We start from the raw sequence: 24,750 nt of genomic DNA on the forward strand, positions 1-24,750 counted from the left end.
CACCCTGGGGATTGTGAGGAGAAACTAGTTATACACTTGCCGGCTGGGAGAGATAAAGTCAAAGGGAAGTTTCCATATCAATTTTCGTATGCTAAAGAAGACTCACAAGATACTGAAGGCCTAGCTATTGTCAAGCTAATGTTGTTTTTCCTTCTAACAAAGCATTAACATTAAGACAGTAGGAAGTTCCTGGAGGAATGTCATACTCTGCCTGCCTCAAGTTATTTGTCAATGGGCTGCAGGTTATAAGGAAATTTAATTTTACCAGATGTCTAATAATATGTGTCAGACTATATATTTTTTTAAGTTTATTTATTTTGAGAGAGACAGAGCGCACGAGCAGGGGAGGGGCAGAGAGAAAGGGAGACAGAATCCCAAGCAGCCTCCTCACTGCCAGTGCAGAGCCTGACGTGGGGCTCGGTCCCACAAAATGAACTGTGAGATCACAAACCTGAGCCAAAATCAAGAGTCGGACGCTTAACTGACTGGGCCACCCAGGCGCCCCTTAGACTGTATTCATAACAACATTGCCTGAATTCTTGCTACATGCCAGGCTAAGTATGTTACCTATACTGCCTCCTATACTCCTAGTGATGAGGGAGCATGAGGCAGGCAGAGGGGCAAAGCACAAGCTAGCACCTAACCCCCACCCCAGGTGGGATCTGTATGATATTCCTTGGACTCTCCCAGCTACCCAAGAACAAAGAAAGGGGGTTTAAGTGCTTGCCATGGTGATGTGGGAAACTAAGACAAATGAAAAATTAAATTCCTTTACTGCCTACAGCCCATTGACAAGTCCTTGAAACCAGCAGAGTGACCTCCCTCTAGGAGCTCAGCTCCCTTGATGATGACACTTTGCTGGGGGCAAAGGAGAACACTGGCTTAACATTGTTCCAACCTCAAGGATCCTAGAAGTCTACTTCCTTTATGTCAACTGCCCCAGGATATATGCTGGCAATCATGCTCCAAGCTTATGCCCCCCATATGCATCTGAGGGGGGGTCTCATGACTGAGGTTTTATTAAATGGTGATAAATGGTGTTTCCCTAGAAACAGCTAGCCCCTCAAGGTCCTGGAAAACTTGCTTACAAAATTCCTTAGAAACATACTCTATCCCTGTCCCCCTCCCAACCTGAGGGTATATAATTAGGTACCCATCAGGACTCCAGCACAGCTCTTCCTGCCCACGGATCCTGTCCCTATGCTTTAATAAAATCACCTTTTTGCACCAAACACATCTACCAGAACTCTTTTTTGGCCATCATCTCTGGACACCACGAACCCACATCACCCCAAAACTTCATCACTAGCAATCCTAGGAAGAAGGTTCTAGTACTCTGATTGAAAGCTGAAGCATCTGAGGCTCACTTGAAAGGTTCAGTAACTTGCCCAAGGTAACACATTGAGGATGTGGCCAAACTCTAACCAGGTTTGTCTGACTCCAGAGATTAGACCACTTACTACAGACTTTGCCTGTGTATTTCTCCTCTTCCGGCAGCAACTAAGCTTCTGAGTGCAGGGAAGGTGTTATCTGTGCCCTGGGCTAAGTGCTGCACAGAGAACATGCTTGATGGATGGATGATGAATTAACAAATGAGTGAGTAGATGAAAAGAAGGAAAGAAGGGAGAAGAAAAAGAAAGATCTAAGAAAAAAATGAGGATAGATGGAAGAAGAAAAAAAAGAATGGGGGTGGATGAATTAAATAATGAAACTGAATACACACACACACACACACACACACACACACACACACACACACACAAGAAAACAGAAGACTCAGACAAGGAAAAAAGGGAAAAGGAACGTCTTATAGGAATCCCAATCAATGCTGTGCTCTCACTCACTCCCCTGCTGGGCAGCGGCTTGCTGCCCCCAGACCCTCCCCCAAAAGCAGCCTTGGGAAGTGGTTGGCCTTAGCCTGGCGGCAGTAATGCCCCCTCAGGCAGGCACCATGACACCAATGGCTGATGACACATGACAGGAAAGAGAAGCACCACGGGCAGCAGAGCTGTGTTCCACCCAGGGAGCCCCAGCAGCTGCTGCTGACTCCTTCCAGAGAGCAGCCCTCTCCTCTGTCACTTGCAGGCATGGAAGGGCTTTTTCACAGCCAGGACTGGAATGGCAGCCTTGGCAGCTGCCTCCTCCAGCCCCTGCAGAAAAGAGCCATTTCTGTTGGGCTCACAGGTAAAACTGCTCAAGAGAAGCCAGACTCACCTTCACACCCACCAATTTTCACCTCCATTATTTCTTTAAATCACAAAAAGCTTTTTCTCACACCCTTTCCCAGGGGGTTGAGACCTGCCTAGGGACAGAATTCTTCCCAAGATGCATGGAGACTTTCAAGGATCACAGCATGAGGCATGACACTGGGTCCCATGGCTCTCCTGTCCTCTTTATCAAAGAGGCTGTTTGGGGACTTTTGCCTCTCTGCCCCTAAGGCCCCCTGACTTGGTTCTGCAGGGCCTGCAAAGGCACAGTAGAGATTCCTGGTCAGGAAATCTGTTTCAAACCCCCCTGCTGTACCTCCCAGGGCCCCTTTCCTGTAAAGCCCTGGTGATGCCCTGCCAGAATCACCCCCACCATTATGAATATGTACCATATAGTGAGCATTTTCAGCGTGCCAGGCCTGTATCTCATTTTAGAGATCAGAAAAGCCATGTTCAAGGAGGTGAGGTAAAATGATGTGTCTAAGGTCACCCAGCCAGTATGGCATGGAACCAGGATTCAGATTTAAGTCTGCCTTTCCCCAAAGGTCATGTTCAAAGTTGCTATACTGTGAAGCCTCCATGTAGGTAGCTTTGCCTCTATATTTGTATACTTAGGATAATGTTCCTTTTCCCCCCTTTAGCTCTTTATTCAAAAGTTGCCTTTTAAAAACTGGCAGCCCCTCCTCCAACACCCCTCTCCTCCTTCCCTCCTTTGTCTGTAATGCCCACTACCATCTAACACATTATCTATCTTACCTTTGCAGTGTCTCCCCTCTGTGCTCCCTCCAACTTGAATGGGAACCCCACGAGGACAAGAATTTTGTTGATTTTTTTCACTCTCGTATCTTGAGCACCGACCAGAAAGGTCTGGCACACAGCAAGCATTCAAAAGATATTTGTGAATCAAAGAAACTTGATGAACCCATCTCTCATACTGCCAATGGTTTCTGAGATGTCTCTATATTACAAACTTTTTGAGGACAGGGATCATATCAAATTCACCTTCACAGGGAAAAGGGGGTTATTCTGGGTGTGGGACTCAATAAAGGGAAGCTTTGACACTCACTTCACCTCTCTCAGCCTGTAGCTCAGAAAAGCATAATGTCTTGAATGGACCACTGCAGAACCTTCCCTCCTGGCCTCCCTGCATCCAGCTAAGTGTCCTCCAAATCCACTTCCACAGCATAGGCTGTCAGAGACATTTTTTAAAAAACAAAAATCTGACCATGTCACTACCTTACTTAAACGAGGCAGCTGCTCCTTAATGTAAGCCCAAGCCCTTTCATGCAGCAGGGGGGCCCTTTCTGATCGGTGCCAGCTTGGGCTGCAGCCTCATCGGCACCATTACACTCACTGACACGTATCTGCTTCCCTGCCATGTGGTCATATGCCTTTGCACATGCTCTTCCTGCTTCTTGGAATGGCATCCTGTTTTATCCTTCTCTAAGCACCTCCCCACCCCCGCCGGATTAGTGAACTCCATCTTTCAAAACTGAGCTCTAGGCTCTGAAAACCTCCTTAGAGCTCCCTCTCTACCTCTGCCAAAAGAAACTTCAAAACTCTTCTAGATCACATTGTATTCGTTCTGTGCTGTCTGGAGGTCTCTTGCATAGCACACTCAGCTACCCACATGCTATGGGCTGAGGGTTTGTGCATCCCCCCACCCCCACCCCACCAATTCCTATATTGAAGCCCTAATCCCCAGCCTTTGGAGATGAGGCCTTTGGGAGATAATCCGGTCATGAGGGAGGAGCCCTCCTCACGGGGATGGGATTAGTGCCCTTCTAAGAAGAGACATTCAGAGAGCTTACTTCCTCTCTCCCTGTTTTCCAGATGCTGGGACACAGCAAAAAGATGGCCATCTGCGTACCAGGAAGAAAGCCCTCACCACAACCCAGTACACTGATACCCTGATTATGGACTTTCCCGCCTCCGGAACTGTGAGAAGTAAATGCCTGTTGTTTAAGCACCCAGTCTACAGTAATTGGTTACAGCAGCCTGAAGTTACAAATGCCAGCACAGTTGAGAACCTTGAAATAAGGGGAAGAGGCCTCCAGACCCATCAGTCTGCAACACCTCTCTCTGAACTTTACAGAAAAGGAGAAAAGCCCTTTAGTCAGAGCCTGTTGACTCTTCCTTAGGAAGCAATCCACATATATTTGGTCATTTGCTTTCTTTGACTTCAGCCAACTAGATGTGGTAAATCAGAAAGAATTCTGCTAGAGGAAAGTACACTACCTGCTTGAAGCAGGGGAAGTTAAGGAGAAAGACAGAATTAGAAGAGCTCTAAAAACATAATACCCTAGGGCCATTTCAGCATAAGGTCGAAAAGTTCCACACATAACAACAACTTTTAGGGGCATCATGATACCACAACACCTTATGTTGCTATTTCATACCTCACAAAAGATATACTGTATTGTTATGAACCTGGCAAGAAAGAATAAAAATAGTAAGTTTTAACCCAAAAGCTAAAATCAAAAAAGAAAAATCTTTCAACATAAAAGTGTATTATTGACATAGTCCCCAGGGGCACCTGGGCATCTCAGTCAGTTAAGCATCCAACTTCGGCTCAGGTCATGATCTTGAGGCTTGTGAGTTCGGCCTCATGTAGGGCTCTGTACTGACAGCACAGAGCCTAGAGCCTGCCTCGGATTCTGTGTCTCCCTCTCTCTCCTGGTTGCACCCTGTCTGTCTGTCTGCCTGTCTGTCTCTCTCTCCCTCTCTCAAAAATAAATAAACATTAAAAAATATATAAGAAAACAAAAAGGAATAGTCTCTACAGGGAATAACCCCAGGAAGGCCACAAAACAGTGACGGGGCTGCAGTAAGTTCAGTGCTTGTGTTATTGCAGCCACACATCCTCTAAAGATGCCCCTAGAGGGCAGATGCAGCGTAACAATTCAAAGCGTGGGCTCAAGTCAAAACCACCTGGGTTAATATGCCAGCTCTTCTATTTTGTAGCACTGAGCCCTTGAGCCAGTCTGTGACTCGGCTGCTCATCGTAACACAGAAATAACTGTTCTATCTCATCCATAGGCTGTTGGGAGAATTAAATGGGTTAATCCATGTAAAGTGCTTTGAACTATGTGTGGTACACAGTGAGTAATTATGCCACAGGAAGATGTGGCTCAGCATCCTTGGGAAGTAGGCATGATGAGGTATGAAAAGGAGAGGCAGAGTCTGTGAACTTCAAGGAAGGCCCAAAGTGGTCCTGGGGACAGGGCATCCTTCTGCAAACCTCTGCACACAGCATCCCCAACCAGCTTGTTCCCCAGGCAGTGGCTCTCCTCAAAGGCACGTGGTCACATGCGACTTCGAAAGCCAGCCACTCTGCACACCCAGCATTGGGATGCCTGGTCCATTTCACCACGGCAGACTCCTTGATAGTACCGAGGAGCTGCTAGGTTGTGGTAATCACATTAGATTCATTGAGCACAGGAAGTCACATGACTCCCACTCATCACCTATGCTACTCTAGGATCCAGCCAGTCTCCATCATTCTTCCAACCCTTTGCTTTCGCTCTTCCCTCACGAAACTGTACCGTGCCTGGCTGCCCTTCCCACAGCCTTCTCCAAGTCAGAATTCCCACTAAACGCTGAAAGTCGACCGCAGACATCACCTCTTCTGTGAAGTCCTCTCAGTTCCTCCAAGGGTTTCTCACATTGGTCAACCAATCACCTGCACAGAATGATCTGTGGTGTTGCTAACCACAGGCCTCTTACTCTTGGGGCAGGAGCCTAGCCAGCTGCATTTTTAATAACCTCCTCACCTGATTCTTACACACATGAAAGTTTGAGAGTGGCTGCCAAGAGCACAGGCCTTGCAAACCTTACACTCAGTCATTTTTCCATCAGCTGAGCTCCCCCAGTTCTTTCTACAAGACCTCTGAGAGCACACCCGGATGTATTCCAGGTGAACTGCTTATAGTAAATCTCACTAGATGGTGAGCTTCTTGAGGGCAGATGCCATGCCTAAATTACATTTAAATTCTCAGCCCCTCCAGCACTACAGCACTATGGCTATCCTATCTGTGACTCTTCTTTTCCCCCATATTCCAATTCCACCCATCACCAAGTTCAAATGGCTCTACTTTTAAATTTTTCATTGATTTTGACCACTTCTCACTGCTTTCACCCAAATGAATTCCATTCAAACTGTCATCATCTCTCCCCATGGACTACTGCAATGGTCTACTCACTGACCCTTCTGCTTCCACCCGTCCATACTAGAGCTTCCCTCCCACACAGCATTCAGAATGATGCCTTAAAAACAAGTTCAATATTTATAGATCACATGTTCAAGAAAACACTGATATCCAGAAGATACAAAGAATACTCAAAACTTAACAGTTAGAAACACAAAAGCAATTTTAAAAATGGGTAATAGACTTGAACAAACACCTCTCTAAAGAGGATATAAGGATGGCAAAGAAACATGTGAAAAGATATTCAATATCACTGGCCACTAGGTAAATGCAAATTAAAACCATGGCAAGATATAATTAAACGATTAGAGTGGCTAAAATAAAAAGTACTGAAAATGACAAGTGTTGACAAGAATGCAGAGTAACTGGAACTTTCATACCCTGCTGGTGGGAATGCAAAATGGTACAGTCACGTGGGAAATCATTTGGCAGTTTCTTATAAAGTTGAGTGTAAATTTGTTGTATGTCCCAGCAATCCAATGGTTGGGTATTTACCCTAGAGGTCCAAAAATGTGTGTTCATACAAAAACCTGAACACAAATGTTTATATCAGCTCTTTTCATAACTGCCCAAACCTGGAAACAACCCAAGTGTCTTTCAAGGGTGAGGGAATGGACACACGGTGGTATGTTCACACAGTGGGATGCTAGCCAGCAATAAAAACGAACAAACTATTGATACAACATGGACAAATCTCAAAGGCATCATGCTCAGGGAAAGAAGCTAGCCTCAGAAAGCTACATACTGTATGATTCTACTGGTATCATGTCCTCAGAAAGATAAAATGGTAGCAATGGAAAGTAGAGTTGTGGTTGCCAAACGTTACAAGTGGGGAGTCTGTGACTACACAGGGACATTAGGAAGGAGGTTTCTGGGTGATGAAACTGTTCTGTGCCCCCATTGTTATGTTGGTACTTCCATGAGTCTATACGTGTGCTGAGTCATAGAACTGAACACCAAAACAAAGTCAACTTTACCACATGGCAGTTTAAAAAATAAAACCAATTAAAAGAATAAGCCAAACCATGTAAACTCTTTGCTCAAAACCTCCAGCTAAGAGTAGAGTCCAAACGTCACTCCACCGTCCATGAATCCCAACCAGACCTGGTTTTGGGTACCTCTCTAGTTCTACCTTCTCAAACTCCCCTCCTCCTCCCCACTCTGCTGAAATAGCAACTCCTTAGAGCCCTTTGATGGACTTTTCTATAATGGCATCTTCTTATGCCCTTATACTGTTTTTCTTATGGCCCTCACCACTGACATCTCACAATGTAATTGTTCTGTGGTTATTTTCTATTTCCCCAGAATACAAGATCCACGAGGGTAGGGATCTTGTCCACACTGTTCATTGATATATCCCCAGCACCTAGGATGGTGCCTATCACAGCATAAGCACTCCATAAATATTTATTAAATGGATGAATAAATAAACCCAAGGGATGAAAATTCAATGATGAAATTTCTAATGCTTTGAATGCAGAGCCATACTTTGGCTTCTGAAGCACGCTTCAAATTACCTGTCCACTTGACCGCTGAGTAAAACATATTTAAATCAGCTACTGGAGTTTTAAAAATGGGGGCACCTGGGTGGCTCAGTCGGTTAAGTGTCTGACTCCTGATCTCAGCTTAGGTCGTGATCTCCTGGTTCCGTGGACTTGAGCCCTGCATTGGACTCTGTGCTGATAGTGTAGAGTCTGCTTGGGATTCTCTCTCTCCCTCTCTCTCTGCCCCTCCACCACTCATGCACTCTCCCTCTCTCTTTCTCAAAATAAATAAATAAACTTAAAAAATGGATTAAGCGCAACATCTCCCTTCTGAGTGCAGCTTTCTGGTGTTTGGTTAGGTGACTGCCGTGAACATGAGCTAGAAGGGGACAAGGCTGCAAGACAATGCATTCTTAGAGCAATGTCAAGAGGTTTCCTGAAGGTTTGTACAAAATTCTCTAGAAACAGAGGTGCCTGGGTGGCTCAGTTGGTTAAATGTTCAAATTTGGTCCTGGTCATGATCTCGTGGTTTGTGGGTTCGAGCCCTGCGCTGACAGCTCAGAGCCTAGAGCCTGCTTTGGATTCTGTGTCTCCCTCACTCTCTGCCTCTCCCCTGCTTGGGCTCTCTCTCTCTCTCTCAAAAATAAATAAACATTTAGAAAAAAGTATCTAGAAATACTACTAATGTGGGCAAATAAGTTTGAGGTGAGAGTGAAAGAGGAAAAAAAAACACCTTTCTGTAACACCTTTCGGTGGAGAACAAAGAAAGTAGCCATTTATAGAACACCTACCCTATGTATGTTCCAGTCCCTTTCTAAAGGTTCTAAATTAAGCCCCCATCCACCCTTCAGGGTGAGCCTACCGATCCAATTTTCAGAAGTGAAAAAAACAAACACAGAGATGTTAAGTAACATGGCCAATATCACAGAATGATAGGTAAGGGCTGGTGTCTTGAATTCAGGTCTGTGAAGTTTCCGATCTCATTACTCAGGGACAAGAGGGCGAGCACTGTGTAGAGGAGCCAAACTGGACATGCCAATCTCAAATAGGAAACGCCAGCCTGGACACAGGTGGCCAGGTTCTTCTCCAAAATTTTTCAAAGACCAGCAGAGACAAGTATGCTAAAGCAAGACGCTGATTTCCTTCCAGTACAAATGTACTAAGCATCTACTCTGTCTGTAACAGTTCCTGGGTTCGGGGTTTCCACATACATTATCTCATTTAATTTTTAATATCACTTAAAAAACCTGTTAATGGTATTATTATAAACAATACCATATTTAATGGTATTAGAGATTGTTTATCAAACAGAATAGCATAATACAAGGAAGCAAGGACACTTGAGAATTCTCCATCCCCTACCCCATGCAAGTGAGAAATTTTAGTTACCTTAAAGATAGAACAGTAGAAAGACCCAAATAACAGCATATAGGCTTTATGTTGCTACTTCTCTTAGCCTAAATCAGTGTTTTACACACTAATTAGCATACGAATTACTGTTCAGGATTGCATACACAAAAAAACATATGTAATGTAATTTTTTGGCAATTAAAATATTTTAAACGGTTGTTTGGACTGTGAATGATTTCCACCCCATACTAAGACTAAGAGGCAGCTCTGTTATACTCTAGGCCTCCTCTCATTTACTCCTGCTTGGTAGATAGATTATCAACAAATCTTATGTCTAGAAGGGGCATTAGAGGCTACCAAGTGCTACTCTTGGCCAGGGCAGTAATCCCCAAGGGTTACCACCCTCTTCTGAAGACAAGAGTGTGGAAGGTGGACTTACCCATTGCAAAGCCCCCATCATCAGTACACTCTACCTCTATTTATCTATCTGCTCCCCTCCAATTTCCACCCATTGCTGCTAGCTTTGCTCTTCACTCCTGCAGAATAATGATAACTCCTCTTTCCTATAACCGTTAGGATATTTGAAGCCTGGTATTAAGATGATTCCTTTTTAATGTTACAGTGATCAAGGAGGGAGTCAAGTATCTGCATTGTGCTTTTTAATCATTATTTGATGGAGTTTATTTCTGAGTGTACATCTCTGCACATCCAAGATACTGACACCCACCTCCCCATTAAGCAGCTCCACCGATTAAGTTCCACATTTTAGGAAACATGCAGCTTAGTGGGAAAGAAAAAGAACAGAGACCACATGCTGTGTAGCAAGTATTCCTATAATGGCATAAATTAGGTGCCAGTCACACACAGAGAAAAAGGGTCAGAGTCCCAGCTCATCCACTAAGAAAGACTGCTGACCCGTGAGTTAGATTCTCAGGAAATACAATTTTCATCCTGAGTCTCCTGAAGGAGACTGACCATGTCTCACATCTCATACTCAGCTTGCCTACCACCCCCACCCTCCTTTCATGTTTCAGACACCTGCCACAACACCAAGCATGGGTTAAGTGTCCAATGATTCTTACTTCAACCCTTTGGCATTTCAAAGGGGCCTGGTGAGAACAGACAAAGGTTATGTTCAGAACAGTTAAATTCAAATGATCCCAAATTTCTCAGATGAAGGTATTTTTTTTTAAACTCATTAATAATAATATACCTTCAAACACCTAAATCAGAGTCTTGGACTCCATCCCCTGCCATCTATTGACTCACTGAGTGACAGAAAACAAGTCACCTAACTTCTCTGGACCTCCATTTTCTCAGCTATAAATTGAGGGGCCTGGTCCACAGGACTGTAAGGTCCCTTTTAGATCCAGAGTCCCCCAATCTTCTGCTGTCTCAGATATTAATGTGGAGAGTTCACATCAATCTGGCTGAACTAGTCAATTTTAAAATCAGTGCTTGATTTATAGTAGAAAGAAGAGCATGCATGGAAGCAAGGGTAGGTAAGGACCCCAGCTCCAGCCATTCCATTCTCCTGACACATACCGCTATCCCAGTATGACCACCTGCACAAATACCAGTATCAACATTTACTGTATGATGATTTGGGGTAATTTCCTATCTGGAGAGTGGGGTAAACACCACCTACTTCCAGAGCTATGGAGGGGGCAAAATGTTAAAATGTTTACAGCCTCACACCTAGTGGGCACATGCAGCATATTCCTTTATTCAAAGATTCTTTATCCAGCCCACTTAATCAACAACCTCAGATTCCAAAGACTTTTTACAATCCAAAGTACAGAGAGCCAGAGCTAGGAGAGCTCTAAAAGTCAGCTAAGTCCAACTCCCTCCAGCCCTGTGATTGACAAATGAAGAAAACAAGCTCAGAGAGACTCAGTAACTTGCCCAAGGACCTACACATATATTCTTCAGCAGCAAAGCCTGACCCAGAACACAGGGCAGCAGGCACCAAGGGTCATACAAGACACAGAGAGAACACTGCAGGCTCCACTCTACCTAAAGAAATTGGTAACTCCCCATACATCACTAAATACTGAAAAATAAAATAACTTTTTAGTTATATATTTTTTGGAGTGTTGCAAGAGAGAAGTAGCATCATAGCTTGTCTGTGAAACGCAGGCTTTCAAACTGAATTACCTATGAATTGAAGGTGAGACTTCTTTGCTATCAGCCTTTCCCAGTTATTCTGCTCCAATCTCCCTCACCCCACCCCATTTGTCCTTTTTTCAGTTTACACCTGGAGGCTAATACACTTGCATTAGGACCCTCTTTGGACAAGGTGAGATGTTTCAGGCTGGGGCAATAATGCATGCCCCACTAAACACACACAAGAAAACTGTCACAGCTAAGTTTCTCGATAAAGCAAAAATAATTCTCCTCTGCTTAGAAGCTCCAGCATGGGACAACTAGGAATTAATCAATTCAATTAATCAATTAATCGAATTGATTAAGGCACACTAATAACTCAAGGGTCGGGGGCCCTAAGGTCCTCCCAAAGGGCATGATCAAAATCCCTTAGACCGTTCAGGTGTTTCTGGAGAAACCTCAGCCCAGAGTCTACCAAGGGCTTCTTGGCCACGTGGGAGCACTGAAGAGGGAGTCCAGACAATATAAGGAGGAGCCTGGGTTACAGCTAGCTCCAAGGAGACCGCCCTCACCTGACACTCCCCTGCTGCCCAAGATTCCCAGAGCAAAGCATGTATCTACACAGATCATTTGACAGAAAGCTACACCAACAGTATGCTTGTTTACAGCTTCAGGTCAGCACACTCCCCAGTCAGTGTCTCCCAGAATTCAGAGGGCCCTAATCTAAGCCTCACATTGTGCACTTGAGCAAATAGACCCAAAGAGGGAAACTGTCCTGCCCGAGCTCATACCACGTGCCAGGGCTATGGGATGGAGCCTATGCTTGACCTTCAGTCTAGAGCTGTTCCCTCCCTTTAGACCTCCAGTCTAGAGCTCCTCTCTGCTAGGCCCACTCCCTCTTCCAAAACCCTGGGCTCACCTCCTGGTTCTGAGGATCCTGCCAGGTTGAACAATGCTCAGAAGCAGGTGGCAATTTAGCAATGCATCCAGTGGGACATTTGTAGGCCAGAGCAGCGGGGGGCTGTGTCCGTCCCCAGTGGCAAGGAGAGACTGCAGCGTGGAACTTTGAAAGGGCTCTCTCTTCCCTAAACGATCCTGATCCTCCTCCTCCTCCTCCTCCTCCTCCACCTCCTCCTCCTCCCCCACTTCCTCTCCCCCTTCCTCCTCCTCTGTAGTACTACGGAGACATGTGCTCTGCTTGGGAGGAGGTAAGGAGGAAGATGCAGCTGTTTATTGGAAGAAGGGCAGCAATCTGCTGAGCTGGGCTATATACTCACACCTAGCAGAAGAGGAATGGGGAAAAAAAAGAGATCTGTTGCCACAGAATTATTAACCCTTGGGCTCCAGCTTTGCTCCTCACACAGCTGAAGCAGCGAGAGAAACAATACACTTAACCAATGGAGTGCCAGCCAAAGACATTACATCATCGGTCAGCACTGTCATTGGCTAATAATTCCTAGAAGGCAAAATTCTGCTTCTAGGTGCTTAACCCTTTCATGTTCACCATAGCAATGACTCAAGTATTTGGTCAAACCAATGGTTCCTGGACTTCCTTTTATCAGGATCATGTGGGCTGCTTTCTAAACATACAGATCTCTGTGCCTCATCCAGAACCATGAAAGCCTTCAGAGGGAAGACGAATATCTGTATTTTAAATAGTGTACAGAATGTGAGGACTACTGGTCTACTCAGAAACTCTTCCTCTCCAAAAGATAAAAGAGATAATCGGTTGTCTGAGCATTTATTATGTACCTAATATTTACTGCATCATTTAATGTATTTACTATACTAAGCAATGAACACTACTGGATCCATTTCATAGGTATAAAAAGTAAGGTTCAGAGAGAATAAGTCACTTGCTCAAGAGATGGGACCTGGCTTTAAAAACCAGGCTGTTTGGGGCACCTGGGTGGCTCAGTCAGTCGAGCATCCAACTTTCGCTCAGGTCATGATCTTGCAGTTCTTGAGTTCGAGCCCCACATCAGGCTCGCCGCTATCAGCACGGAGCCCGCTTCAGATCCTCTGTCCCCCTCTCACTGCCTTTCCCCCACTTGCACTCTCTCAAAAATAAATCAAATATTAAAAAAAAAATTAAGAGTTCGGCTGTTTGCACCCTACCTCATTCCCCCTCTGAAGCTCCCACTTGAAATCAAACTAAGCCATTTGCCTGCTTATTGCCTCCAGGGTTATAGAAAATGTAGAAAACCCTCTCAATGAGTTGGAAAATGCCAGTAACCTATGAAGAATGGTGGAATGAAGAGAATGGTGAATTCCCATAGTAGGTGTTCGGGGATCATGAACCCTCCAGAGAATCCTCTTTCTCTCAGGCTTCATTCTGCTTCTGCTGCAAATCTCAGCTTCGCTGTCACTTTCTCTAGGAAGCCTCCTCCCACTCCCAAATCTGGGGCAGATTCTCCTGCTCCAGGCTCCTAAGGTCCCCTGTATCAGTGGACTGCAGCTGCTTGCTTAGTGGGTAAACTCCATAAAATTAGAGCCATTTCCACTTTCTCCACCAACATACGCCCAGCACAGTGCTTGCCACATGTGAGTACTCCATCAGGACGAGGAGGGATGGGGAGGGAAGGCCCTTGCTGAAGGTCTAAATGGCATCATGCTGAGATGGGAATGGCAAAGCACTGGAGGCCAAGGGATACACATGAACAAAGTGTCTGACCTTGGGCAAGTTCATGTCCTGGGGGTCGAGGGGGTGGGGAGGGCTTGGTTTCCTCATCTGAAAATGAAGACAACAGCACCTCCCTCATAGGTAGATATGAGGATCAAATTAAAGAATGATCCAGGCTGTGATGTGCTCCTTTACACTGTCTCTCCCTAGATCTCATCCATTTTGTTGGCTGACATCTAAGTGCTGACAACTCCCATATTTATAGCTCTAGCCCAGACTTCCTCCCCACCCCAGGCTCCACGTGGATATCTCACAGGCATCTCTAACACAGCACGTGAATTTCCTCTCCGAACCACAACCTGCTCCCCACCTAGTCTCCTCCACTCTGTTATTGGTGCTCCCATCCAGCCAAGCTTTTATCTATTTTTGTTTTTGTAATTGAAATGAAACTCGTATCACATAAAATGAACCATTTTGAAGTGTCCAACTAAGTGGCATTTACTACATTCATAATGTTGTGCAACCACCACCTCGATCTAGTTCCAAAACATTTTCATCAACCCAAAAAGGAAACTATTTACCCTTTAAGCAGTTATGCTTCATTTACTCTTCTTCCCCAAGTCACTGGCAAACACCGGTATGCTTTATGTCTCTATGGATTGATCTACTCTGGACATTTTATGTAAATGAAATCAGACAGCATGTGAACTTTTGTGTCTGTCTATTTTCACTTAGCATGTTTTTAAGGTTCATTCACATTGCAGCATGTATCAGTACTTCATTTCTTTTTATGGCTGAGTAATATTCTATTGTAAGTATATACCACATTTTGTTTATCCATTCACCTGTTGATGGACATTTGGCTCCACCTAATCTTAAACCATAAACCCATGGGTCATCTTTGGTTCTTCCGTTTACTGTATTCCCAACATCTAATCTATCAGCAAGTCCTTGTCCATTTTGTAACCAAATATAACTCTAATCCTTCTACTTTCCTCCAATACCATTGCTATTCTGCAGCCAAGACACCAACATCCCTCTCACCTAACTCTTAATTGGTGACAAAATCCCATTCCTCTCCCTCCTCCATTTTTCCCAGGTAGCTACATAAACCAGATCATTCATCAACTCTAGCAATATTTACTGAACACTTTGCATCATGGAGCTTGCATCCTAGAGGCATGACAGACAACAAACAAATATATAGTATAACCTCAAGTCATTACTAGGCTTAAAATCCCTCAATGACCTTTCAATGCACTTCAAATAAAATCCAAGCTCAGCATGGCCTTCCAAGGACCCGTCTACTTCTCCAAACTCATCTCAGGCTGTTCCCCAATCACACTGGGCTCCATTCCTCCACCTCCTGGTCCCTGAACAAGCTGTTCTTTCTGCCTCTTGATCCTGGCATTGTTTAGCATTGCTGGATCCTTCTTATCCCTCAGATCTCAGGATAAATATCACTCCTCAACATGACCTTCCCTGGCCACTCTTGTTAAGCAGATCCACACCTCATTCATTTCACTCATTCAAGAAGTATGTGCTAATCACTGTGCTGGGCTCTTGGGATAAAACAATATGTGAACTCCTGGAGCCATGAGTCTTAAGGGGGGGGGGGGGGCAAACAACAAGTGCTATGAAGGGAGAGTAAAAGGGAGGGGACCTGCCTTACACAAGATGGTCCAAAAGGCCTTGCTGTGGAGATTATACTAAAAGATTCAGTTGGGAAAAGGGCCTATTACTCTCTATCACTTCCTGGCTAGGCAATGGGATGTTCTTTTTTTTTTTTTTCAATATATGAAATTTATTGTCAAATTGGTTTCCATACAACACCCAGTGCTCATCCCAAAAGGTGCCCTCCTCAATACCCATCACCCACCCTCCCCTCCCTCCCACCCCCCATCAACCCTCAGTTTGTTCTCAGTTTTTAACAGTCTCTTATGCTTTGGCTCTCTCCCACTCTAACCTCTTTTTTTTTTTTTTTTCCTTCCCCTCCCCCATGGGTTTCTGTTAAGTTTCTCAGGATCCACATAAGAGTGAAACCATATGGTATCTGTCTTTCTCTATATGGCTTATTTCACTTAGCATAACACTCTCCAGTTCCATCCACGTTGCTACAAAGGGCCATATTTCATTCTTTCTCATTGCCAAGTAGTATTCCATTGTGTATATAAACCACAATTTCTTTATCCATTCATCAGTTGATGGACATTTAGGCTCTTTTCCACAATTTGGCTATTGTTGAGAGTGCTGCTATAAACATTGGGGTACAAGTGCCCCTAGGCATCAGTACTCCTGTATCCCTTGGGTAAATTCCTAGCAGTGCTATTGCTGGGTCATAGGGTAGGTCTATTTTTAATTTTCTGAGGAACCTCCACACTGCTTTCCAGAGTGGCTGCACCAATTTGCATTCCCACCAACAGTGCAAGAGGGTTTGGCAATGGGATGTTCTATCATTCAATGTTTGCTCTTGAAGAATCAAAGCATTTAATGTCTGTCTCTCTCTCTCCCCTAACAGACTGCACTGTATCCCCAGCACCTAGGACAGTGCCCTATCATTTAGGAAGCACTCAACGCACATTGTTGAATTAATAATTGGTAAATAAATTAATTAATTAATCAGACCACCAAAGAAATCACCTTATAGACTATAAAAAATCATATCATTTTGATTGCTGCTTTTGTTGTTATTGCTATTATTTTATGGCAAAAGGACACATACTCTGTTGGGTTTTAGAAAAAAGACTGGGTTGACTGTAAAACAAGAGTTAAAGTACTTGACTCAGAATACCACTAGACAACTAGGAGAGAATGCATATAGATAATAGGCACTCAATAACAGGAAGTGGTAGTCATTGTAGCTATTAGTATTAAAGATCCTTTCCTCTAAAGCCTATTTACCAAATTCTAACTCCCAAATCTACTTTCAGATGCAGTCAAGAAGGTTAAAGGCAAAAGAAATGAACACTTTTTAAATACCTGCTCTGCACCAGATTCAGTGCAAACCAGTTTCTGTCAAGTTATCACATTTACTTCCCAAACCCATCCTGCAGAGGTAGCTGCTGTGGGACAGCTCTCAATCCCTCTCCAAGACAGAGGCACCCCTTCCTCCCCTGGGCCCTACTGCCAGTTCCGTTGGCTGAGTCCCTCTTCAGGAACTGTCTTGCTGAAGGGACAACCAAAGTTATGCCCTTCCCTGCATCCACTGGCTGGCCAACATGGGGCTTCCAAGGCCTGGCCCCCAGGCCTCAGGGGATCAACTAAGGCCTCTTTTGCATTGCATCACAGATCTACCTTCCCTCTGCCCAATCCTGTTTTCCTCACCTGTCACCCCCTTGGACAGTGAGACGACTCCCCCCAAGTCCCCCTACACACAAACCTCAGAATCTCTGAGTCTTTTACCAGGGAATTTGATCTTCTAAAGGTAGTTACGATATTTCCTTTTAAATCAGAAAAGTGACATTCAGAAACATTGATTAATGTCCCCAAAGCACACAGCTAAAGTGACTTTCTGGCCTGACTCCCCAGTGACACCTTGCTTTTTATTACAGCCTCTAACAGCCAGGACTGTGCCTCTGCAAGGCAGAAAGAGGAGGAGAGAGGTACCATTCCCAATCCTCCAGGGTCCATGCCTGATGACAAGGTTGAGGTCAAAGCCTCCTGAAACAATACAAAAATGACCTGCAGGTTGCAGAAGCAAGTATCACAGAGGCAACATTTCCTGGCCCAAATCTTTGTTCAGAGGCCAGGGAGCAGGGCTCCTGGTTAGTTGGGGCTGCTTTCCGGGCCCAGAGCATTTGCAGCCAAGTCCGAATAGCAACTACAACTTACCGGCTCTCTGATGCTCCCGTCTCCATCCATTTTCCAGAGAGCTGCCAGAGTTACCTGGTCACTGATCAGAATTCCTCCACTGCACTCCAACCCAGGACAAAATTCAAGACAGTCAAAGGCTGCATTTTAAGGTCTGCGCATGGTTTAGCCCCCCGCCATGCCGACAGCTCATTTCCTACCCACAGTAAGCCCTGGTCCTTCGTGATTATCTAATGGGATACTAGACATTTTCAGCTTCCTTACCTCTCTCTGGAATTCCCGCTATCCCAGCAGCCCTCCCCCTTGGCCCCCTCCCCCCAGCTCTCAGCGGGGCAAACCCTCCGCCTCCTCCAGTCCCTACTCAAAGGTCGCCTCCGCTCCAAAGCCGTCCTCCTCTACACCTCGTGTCCCCTGTACTACGGTGCTCGGAAACTGTTCCTCCTACTGTCCTTCTTGGCCCCAGGAGCCCCTCCAAGGCCCGTCTTCGTGCCACCAGGGCTCAGCACAGTGCCTGGCACACGGCGGGGGAGCCGATAAATGCTGAATAAACACGGGGCGCGGCATCAAGGCTAGTGCCCGCTGCGAGCTCGGCCAGGGAGCCGCTCGGAGGTTTCTTCCTGCGCCTCAGAAAGACTGGAAAAAGGCAATGGCGTGACAAATCTGACCCCTGGCCCCAGGCCAACAGGTCCTGAGGGGTCTGAAGACCTGGGTCGAGCGCATGTCCGGCCGGGGGCTCCCGGGCCCCCGGCATTTCCCGCGCGCCGACCTGTCCGTCGCAGGGTCGGGCCGGGGCCGGGCTGCGGCAGCCTGTGGAGGGAGAGTGGCGCGGCGGCTTGTCGCCTCCCTCCCGGGCCCTCCGCGCGCCCGCACCCCACGGGCACAGGGCCGGCGCGCCGGGGACGAGGACGCCACCGGCAGCCCCGTCTGAGGGGCCGCGGGCGGGGACTGGGGGGGGGGGCTCCCAGCTTCCGGAAACCCCACAAAGTCTACTTCGCGACGGCGCTCCCCTTACCGTGCGAGCCGCCAGGAAACCCGCGCCAGGGGAGTGCCTCGGCCGCGGGGCCCGCCTGCGGATACGCTCCGGGTCCGCGAGCTCAGCCTCCGCACCCGGCCGCGCTCCAGCGTCTCCCCTCCGCCGCCCGGCCTCCCCGCCGCGCCGCACCACCCCATTGGCTCGGACGGCCAGGCCCCGCCCCCTGGGGCCCCGCCCCGCGCCTCCCACCACGGCGCCCCTCACGTCTCCACGCGGGAAAGTTGCTTCCTGACTCTGAGCTCTCCCCCGGCTCGGGCAGCCGAGTGCAGTGATCATTCCCGATCCCAAAAGCGTCTCTACGCCCCTTGGGGAGTGCGAAGAGTGCAGCGTCCTTGGAAGCCAGCTTTGAGCAAGGCACCTGACCTTCCAGGACTTCAGGAGGCGCCTCAGAGAAACCCTGCCTCACTGTCTGCTCGCGTCTCAGGTACTGTGCCGGTCACTCGGCGCGGGGGGTGCAACAGGAACCAGACAAAGTCTGTCGCCCTCCTGTAGTTTGCGTGGAGTCGGGATGGGGGCAGGTTTAATGAAGGTACACGAAGAAGGTATGTCAGATTGTTATGGGAGGGAGAGGTGATTTTAAATAAGAAAGGGGCCTTGGGACGTTGTAAATAGGAGGGTTTCTTGCGGCCACTTGGGGAGGTGATAGTTGAACAGAGTTGAAGGAGAAAAGGGATTCCAGGACTGGAAGGAGAGCATCGCCGGCAGGGGGCAGTAGATGCACCGTGATTCTGAGGCCACAAGTGGAGACTAGGATAGCCCAGAGTGCTGAGCAAGGAAGAGGTGCGCTAGGCTGGAGAGAGTGCGTGGGGCCGATTTCCCCAGAACCCGGAGGGGTGGGAGGTGGGGGGCAGCCTGAATAGCTTCGGTTCGTTATAAGGACAAAACAAAAATAAGCCATCGAAGGGAGGCTACGACATGTTTAAAAGACCACTGTTGCTTGTGTGGAGAATAGATTTTGGAAGAGAGAATGAAATAGCAGCGAGACCAGTTAGGAGGTGTCTTAGTCGGCTCACGCTGCCATAACCAAATACCATAGACTGGTTGGCTTAAACAATAGACATTTATTTTCTCATAGTTCTGGACGTGAAGGTCAAGGTGCCAGCGTGGCCTGCTTCTGGTGGGAGCTGTCTTCCTGGCTTGTAGATGACTGCCTTCTCCCCGTGTCCTCATAAGGCAGGGAGAAGGAGAGCAAGTTCTCTCCTGTCTCTTCTTAGAAGGACAGGAGCCCCATCATGAGGTCCCCACCTGCAGGACTTCACCTAAATCACCAAAGGCTCTGTCTCCAAATACCATCTTGTCATGGGTTAGGGCTTCAACATATGAGGGGGGGGTGGGGGGGATGCATAGTTCAGTGTGTAACTTGAGTCTACTGCAGGAGTCCAGGCAAGAGATGATGGTGACTTAGACCAAGGTGGTGACAGTGGAGATAGGGAGAGTGGACCAACTGAAATACATTTTTAGAATACCATGGAAAGCCTTGGTGATGAGTTGGTTTTAAGAAATGTGGAAAACAGATGAATAAAGAATGACTCCCAGGTGCCCACCTTGAGCCATCCTTGAGATAATGGTGCCCTTACCAACATGGGGAAAGACTAGGAAGGGACAGGTTGGAAGCAGAATGGAAATAAAGGCTCCACCATGGACATTTGAGAAACCCATTAGGCAAGCTACAACAACTGTACCAGGTTCTCTTCAAATTGTTTTACATATATTAACCAATTGTATACATAATTCTTATAGTAACTGTGTGGTGGAAAAGGACTCTCATTGTCCCTGTATCACAGTGGAGGAAATGAAGGCACTAAAAGATTGAGCAACTTGCCCAAAGTGAGGGCTGGTTACCCAAGTAGAAAGCACAGATGTGAGCCTGGGGCTGGAGATATGCACTGGGGAGTGTTCTGACCTGGGACCATATGAGACCACCTAATGTGAGAAGAAAGCGGAGCCAAGGACTGAGAGCCCTTGGAAGTTTGTCTTCCAACTGCTCTGCTTACTGCATGGCCCTTAGTAAGTGACTTCAGTCAATAAGAGGGAGTAACCCGACTTCAGTAACCAAGGGAGGAAAACTGGCTCAGGAGTCACAAACTTTAATACTGTTGGGGACGGGCAATAATGTAATGAGTGAAGTTGGCAGGGTGTGATAGAACAGGGCGGGGTAGAGACTGTGGTGCACTGAGGTGTGTGTAGACCTGCCTAAGGGGGCAGGCTGTTACTTAACAACTCATGTTTGCCGTATAGCAGTAGGGACCCTGAGTTGCCAGATGATCTGATTTTCATTAAATTTTCATTAAGAAAAATTCAGATTATGTTACATCTCCAAGTGTTTAAATGTTGGCGATTAATTAAAAAAAAAATGTAAAGGACTGTGTGAACCAAGATTGTTGAGCAAAATCAAACCCATGCATAGACAGGATTTGCCCCTTTGGCTACTACTTTCCACCTCTGGATCAGGCAGTACCTCAGACCTTCCTGAGTTTCTATTCAGACATGGATAATGACAGTAGTGGACATAAGAAGATGAAGAAGATCAAGGAAATCTCAGCTCATAAACCCTGCATGGATTTTTGCCCCATCGCTGCCTCTACCCACCCTGGAATATCCTTTCTAAGCTTCTGTCTCCCCTACCTGTGAAATGAGGTCAGAGAACAGCTCTGACTTCTCTCAACTCTAAGATTTGGACTTATATGTAGTTTTTTTTGTTGTTGTTGTTTTAAAGAATATTGGCCTTCAAATGTGCACAGGAGAGTTGCTTGGAGAAAAATGGAAAGGATGTTCTTGTCTAGGCCTATAAATTCAAAAACCTTTACTAGTATCAGTTTTAAACAAAGAAAGAAAAGAGGAAATGGTTAGTGGGATAAAAGTGTAGATGAGAAACCAGGCAAATTATGGCATGGAAAATTATTTTTTATTGCACTGTGAATAAGTGGGATAAAAGGCAGTTAGATGCAGAAGTGCTTAGTGGTTTCTATTGAAAATTCAATGTATCATAGCCAGTTCTCTATATTCATCATCAAGGGTTTAGCAGTAATGAGATTCTCCCGTCATGTATTGGAGGTCAGCTGCATTCCAGAATTATTTATTCTTATGTGCTGAGCTTATGCAATGAAAAGAGCCTGGAAACAGATAATGACTCTCCATAGTCAGTCCCTTTTGTCCCCGCCCTGAGATAGTGTTTAAAGCTGGAGAAACAGCTCACGACTTTATCAATTTCTGACTTTTATGTGAGAGTGAATGTGGGGTTGCAAGTCAGAAGACTTGACACCTGGTCATGGGATAACCTCTCTGAACCTTCTTCATCAATGAAATGAGAGCTGGACCAAAGATGGCTTCCTAGAAGATATTTGTATTTATGCCTCCACATTTCTTTGGGGGGAGTTTTTCACGGTGGGGAGACCTGGAAATTCCCAGGACCAGATCCTTCAAAAACTTGCTAACTCCTAGTCCCCAAAAATACTTGAGGGAGGGATGTCACCTGAGTTGGGCCAGTTAGATCTTCACTCCTGGGACTTTGTCTCTCCAGAAAGTGATAAGGATAGAGAGAGATTGACCACGAGATTGATCAGACTAATGATGACAGCAGTAGCAGCAGCAGCAGCAGCAGCAGCCTAAGGAGGCTGGACCAGTGATTCCTGTTTAGTCCTGAATCTTGTTGGCACATCTCTAGATTCCTTTGATTTCTGCCCATTTCGCAAACTTGATCCTTCATGCCATCCCTGTCCCCCATCTAATTTTATTTTGTGAATCGTCCATCTCTGCTAAATTCCCTTCTTGTGTTAAATAGCTTACATTATTTCTCTTGCTTTTAACCAAGAATCCTCCCAATGGGTCCAGGAAGGAAAGAAATATATTGTCATAGGATCTTTTCCCTGGGGAACAATTCAGCTCAGGAATTTGCGTGCATATGGATGCACCCACAGTGACAGGTGTACACATTGTCTTACAACTCAGTAAGAAATCCAAACCCACAGAGTGGTGGTGGTGGAGGCTAAAAAATATATTTATTTTTGATAAGAAGAACTCAGATCTGCTATTCTCATCTAAAAAAAGATGAGCAAGTTCTTATAATAACAAAACAACTGTAGCAATAAGTCCTTTTTATGTAAATTCTATAGTTTGCAAAGTCCCTCATTTCATATACCCTCCTGTGAGGTAGGCAGATTAGATAGTATTCATGGATTAGAGTAATAGTAGCTATCATTTATTGAATACTTTTTGTGACCAGGCACTGTGCTAACTGCTTTTCATACCCACGGGCCTACACTGTTAAAGAGATGTTATTCCCGGGGCGCCTGGGTGGCTCAGTTGGTTAAGCCACTGACTTCAGCTCAGGTCATGATCTTGCACTCTCTGAGTTCAAGCCCCACATCCGGCTCTGTGCTGACAGCTTGGAGCCTGGAGCCTGCTTCAGATTCTGTGTCTCCTCCTCTCTCTGCCCCTCTGCCTCTCGTGCTGTCTCTCTCAAAAATAAATAAATATTAAAAAAAATTTTTTTTTAAAAGAGATGTTATTCCCATTTCATAGGGAAAGAAACAGACTTGTACAAAGTCACTTAGATGATACATAGTTGAGGTGGGAACTCAAAATTCTGTCTGACAACAAAAGCCATATTTGCTTTTAACACGCACAGCTTCGTGTCACATAACACAGCTGGTGAATGACAGAGCTGCCGTGGGAACCTAGGTCCTGAGTCAGGAAAGTTTCACAGTTGCCAACAAGGGCAAAGTTAATTTTGTTATCCATCCATGGCAAGAGTTTTAAGCTCACAAGAAAGATCTTGCAATATTTCCTCCTCTCTACCTATCAGGGAGCCTAAAATCTGCACAAAGATGAATTGCTATAATTAAAGATTGATTAGGGGGTACAAGGGCAAATTAGCCTGCGAGGGTTAAGACACAAAGTCTTAACATGTGCAAGAATAAAAGGTCTCTGGAATCTATCCAAAAAGGGTTGATGTAGTAATCATTTCACTATGTATATGCAAATAATCGTGTTCTATGCCTTAAATAGATACAATTTTTATTTTTAAATAAATTAATTAAAAAGCATTAAAAAATAAATTTGACTTATAAGAAATTTTAAAAAAGTAAAAGTGAGAGAACTTTTTTGTTTCATAAATTTCATCTTTGGATTAAAAAACATCTTAGAAAGATGAGGAGGTGGGGTATAGAATAAAAGAAAAGCTGAAAATATTAATCTACTTCCTGACATGAGGCAATTCAGTTCATCTCTGAGCCCTACCTAGTAAAATGAGGGGAGTGCTTAGAATGCTGTAACATCTACAGTTCTTTTCTAGAATCCGTAGGTAAATGCTCAGAAGGGGCATGGCATGATCTGGAGCTGAGGTGGATTCTGAGCTAAAGATTTTGAGTGGTTTTATGGTTGCTTGTTTGTAGCACAGAACATTTTTGCTGACGTTGCAAAAAATTGTCATGGTAACCAGAAAAATAAGTTTCCAAATCTTTGGAGTACCCCTTAAGGGGAGGCAGATGTCACTGGGTGTTCCTTTGCAATTAAGGGTGCTTGAAGGTTTTAGCTGATCAAGTCACTTTCAAGGTAGTGTTCTAATACATTTGCCCTCACCACAACTTACTGGGAAGCAGCTGTAGTAGGGCAGAAAGAGTGCCAGGTCCACTGGAGTGGGCAATGAAAACACCGAGGCAGTAGTTCTCACTGCTGGTATATATTTTGGCATATATTCTCACTAGTAGGTATATATTTTGTCAGCATCCCAGGTGACATCATTGTGTAGTCAAGGTTGAGCACTGCTGAGCTGATTTTGAGTCCTACATCCACAGCTTCCTGTCTGGTTGTGAGGTCTTGGACTGGCCTCTTCACTTCTCCAAGCTTCGGGTGCTTCCGCTATAAAATAAGGTAATAGAACTATCTTTGCAGGACAGTTGTGAGGCTTAAACATGAAAGTGCCTGACCA

General features: G+C 45.6%; 1 protein-coding gene and 1 long non-coding RNA gene across 3 annotated transcripts in view; one reads left to right on the top strand and one right to left on the bottom strand.

Moving 5' to 3' along the window:
• The window catches only part of SYN3 (synapsin III), a 464,763-nt gene extending 445,825 nt beyond the window's left edge, over positions 1-18,938 (bottom strand). The window contains exon 1 of one of the 2 annotated variants that reach the window (XM_027070900.2): positions 18,801-18,938. The gene's annotated coding sequence lies outside the window, so the exon portion shown is untranslated. Of the gene's footprint in view, positions 1-12,274; positions 12,440-18,800 lie in introns of those variants that run through there. The other variant, XM_027070901.2, reaches the window with a different exon arrangement.
• Positions 18,939-19,020: 82 nt separating this feature from the next.
• LOC113602752 (uncharacterized) overlaps positions 19,021-24,750 on the top strand; it is a 52,576-nt gene continuing 46,846 nt past the window's right edge. The window contains exon 1 of the long non-coding RNA XR_008300483.1: positions 19,021-19,245. This is a non-coding gene — a long non-coding RNA (uncharacterized LOC113602752). The remainder of the gene's footprint in view (positions 19,246-24,750) is intronic.

The sequence above is a fragment of the Acinonyx jubatus genome, chromosome B4 (assembly GCF_027475565.1).
Source record: "Acinonyx jubatus isolate Ajub_Pintada_27869175 chromosome B4, VMU_Ajub_asm_v1.0, whole genome shotgun sequence".
NCBI classification, from domain to species: Eukaryota; Metazoa; Chordata; class Mammalia; order Carnivora; family Felidae; genus Acinonyx; species Acinonyx jubatus.